The sequence below is a fragment of the Silurus meridionalis genome, chromosome 10 (genome assembly GCF_014805685.1).
Source record: "Silurus meridionalis isolate SWU-2019-XX chromosome 10, ASM1480568v1, whole genome shotgun sequence".
NCBI lineage: Eukaryota > Metazoa > Chordata > Actinopteri > Siluriformes > Siluridae > Silurus > Silurus meridionalis.
This window is the reverse complement of record NC_060893.1, coordinates 23,079,515-23,082,846: the sequence shown is the minus strand read 5'-3', so window position 1 is coordinate 23,082,846 and position 3,332 is coordinate 23,079,515. Positions and strand designations below refer to the sequence as shown.

At 34.4% G+C, this 3,332-nt stretch overlaps 1 pseudogene; it reads left to right on the top strand.

Moving 5' to 3' along the window:
• The first annotated feature begins 968 nt into the window (after window positions 1-968).
• Window positions 969-1,113, top strand: LOC124392994 (annotated as a pseudogene).
• Window positions 1,114-3,332: the final 2,219 nt, after the last annotated feature.

Here is a 3,332-nt window from a genome sequence, read left to right as displayed (position 1 = left end):
TGGTTCCTCTCAAGGTTTCTTCCTTATGCCATCTCAGGGAGTTTTTCCTTGCCACAGTCGCCACCGGCTCACTCCTCAGGGACAAACTTACACTTATAAAGAACATATTCACTTTTAATCACCACATTATCTGTGTAAAGCTGCTTTGAGACAATGTTCATTGTTAAAAGCGCTATACAAATAAAAATGAATTGAATTGCATTGAGTAGAAGCCATACAGTAGAAGCCATATTTAAGAATTCTACACAGACTGTGTAGTCTAAATGACTCCTAGACAATGAAACAGAAGTAAACCACTTGAACCACAATGTTGATTAACTGATTCAGTGAGTTTGATATTCAAGTTCCAGACACCTTTTGAAATAAAAGTTACATCTTGAATAACGAAGGTTTCTGGATCTATGGATCCATCCTGTGATTAATGTGAACAGTTTGACTGACACTCAGGTGTTAGAAAAGACCAATTATATGTCATTATCGGCTTTACATTTTTTTTTAGAAATCATCCTGTAGGTAGATCAGTTAGACCCAGACCTGTTCCTTACTATTTTTGGTGTTATGGAATGATAATAAAGTGCTGTCAGATAATCAGTGTAATACAGTATGATTGCATTTGTCACACTCGTAGAATACAGACTGATTTTTACTTAACCGGAAAAGGAAAGGAAAAAAAAATCACCCACTCATTGTGCTCTGATGAGCGATGTTATGCAATACCTACGGGGGAGGGGAAAGAAGGAGGAAGAGGAGGAAGTCTGGGAGGACGAAGACGAGGAGAAGTGGGAGAAGAAGGAGGAAGGCAATACTTTCACTTATAAAGTTTTAAAGCCTTGTAAGGACATTTCATTGGTTATTTGACAACATTCATCCTCATATCACTTCTTCTTATCACATTTTTTCTCGAATTTAATATATTTTACACTTTTAGTTTATTTTAAGATGAAAACGCAATGATGATTATGTGTTAAATACTTACCTGGCAGGCGCAATACTGAAATCAGGAGGTCTCAGTCATTGAACTCCGGCTGTGCTGACCTTTGCAAATTCCCCAAATGTGGGAATCTTGGCTGCATAATTTTTGATAGTGAGGGACTGCATTTGCATTTATCTTTATTTTTTCCTTTGGGATGAATAATGTGATCTATCTATCATTCTATTCAGGAACTGGAGACGAAGTGTTACTAATAAAATACAAAGCAATACAAACAATGCTCCAGAAACAATAATTAAAGGATATATATATATATTGTTTGGGTGGACAGACAGACAGACAGACAGACAGACAGACAGACAGACAGACAGACAGACAGATAGATAGATAGATAGATAACATCATTATTTTTAAAGAATACAGTTTGCATTGCTTGCTCTTTCTCTCTCTCTCTCTCTCTCTCTCTCTCTCTCTCTCTCTCTGAACCCTGGTCAGGTCTGTGTGTACTATTACCAGAGTTTTTCTCAGTGAAAGTTCCAAGAGAAGAAAAAGCAGAGGAACTTTGAATACCCTGATGGAAAATTCAAGGACAGCAAGTGAGTCTTCTGTTCAAATAAAGTTTGAGCAAACAGAGAGAGAGATCGTGGCCTCACGTCTGTTCTGGAGCGACACGAATGTCAGGGAGGGTCTTTAACCCGTGTAACCTGTCATTTAGAACCCTTTCAGAGCAACAGCATGAGTTCTGAAAATATATTTAAAGCAAAGAAGGAAAGGTTGTCGAGAACAGCAGGAGATCCCTGAAGCAGTCTCTCCTGCACAGCAGCAAACTGAGTCTATCTGCAGGAGAAATCTGTTAGAAAGATTACACACTGAATGCTTACACTATCAATCGCACATGAAGCTCCAGGTAAGGCACAAATCACACGAAGGGCACAAAACAACACGAAGCTGAGATTTCTGAAATCAGCATTCAAATATTAGATACTGGTCAGTGTACATTGTATTCTTGCCTTTTTTGATTGATGTGAATGTGAATTACGACGCATTTGTTCCTTCTCGAGGTAGCCAAAAATGGCAAAAAAATTCATAAATAAAGGATTTATATCTTAAACAAAACATAATCAAGAAACCAGAAAATATGAAACGTGAAACTTGAAAAAAAAAAACGGCTTGTTTTACGGCAAATAAACTGGATGCATTTCCTTATAGACACGTCGTGGAAACTGCTAAAACTACTAAAAGCTACTACAAACTGATTAATATGAAAATTGTAACATGTGAATAGCAAAATAGCGAGGCTTTTACTTGTCACATATACACAACATCACAGTGACATTCTTTCTTTGCATATTGTTAGGAAGCTGGGTTTAGAAAGAAGGATCAACCAGGATACAGCACCCCTGGGGCAGAGAGGGTTAAGGGCCTTTCTAAAGGGCCCAAATGGCAGCTTGATGGTTCTGGACTTTGAAAATCACCAACCTTTTGATCAGTAACCCAGAGCCTTAAACACTGAGCTATGTCAGATTAGGTGTAAAATAATTCAATTCAAAATGAATACACTATGATAAAATTTGAATGATTTATAAATATAAAAAAATATAAATAATAATACTACAACTAATAATAAATATATACATAAATAATAAAAAAAGAAATAAAAAATAATAATTAAATAAAAATGGCAAAAAAGGCTTTTTTTATGATAAAAAATAACAAAAATGAATGAATGAATTAATAATGAAAAAGAAATGCCATTGTGTAAAAATTACTTGAAATTGAAACAATCCCTTTTTTGTAATTCACAAAGAATTTTTTTTTTTTAATTAAAAAAAAGTTCAATTAAATGATCCTGTGCATGAAATCAAATATATAACATATACTCAATTCAATTCGATTGAATTTGATTTTATTTGTATATCGTTTTCAACAATAGACACTGTCCTAAAGCATTTTTAGAGAAAATTACGAATTACAAATATACATATTATGTACATATAAATTAGTCTTTAAATTTTTTCCCCCCAAAAAAAGCAAAGGGTGACTGTGGTAAGGAAAAACTCCCTGAGATGATATGAGGACGAAAACTCGAGAGGAACCAAATTTAAAAGAAAATCCATTCTCTGCTTGCTGACTCCAAATGTCTATTCATTATAGTTTCATTGTTGAGATTATAAACTGTTCACTGATGGAAAACTGCTCATTGCAGCAGAATGTTCATATTAATTACATCTTAACATATCAGTAAAAAGTGTAAAATATAATGTGAGATCTCATAAATAAATATAGTTTTTAAATTGTGTATATTTCCTATAATTTATTTTCACATGAAGGTTGTGCGATCGTTTATTCTGCATGAGCAGTAACTGAGCAAATCCCATCATGTCACATTTGTGAGATTAGC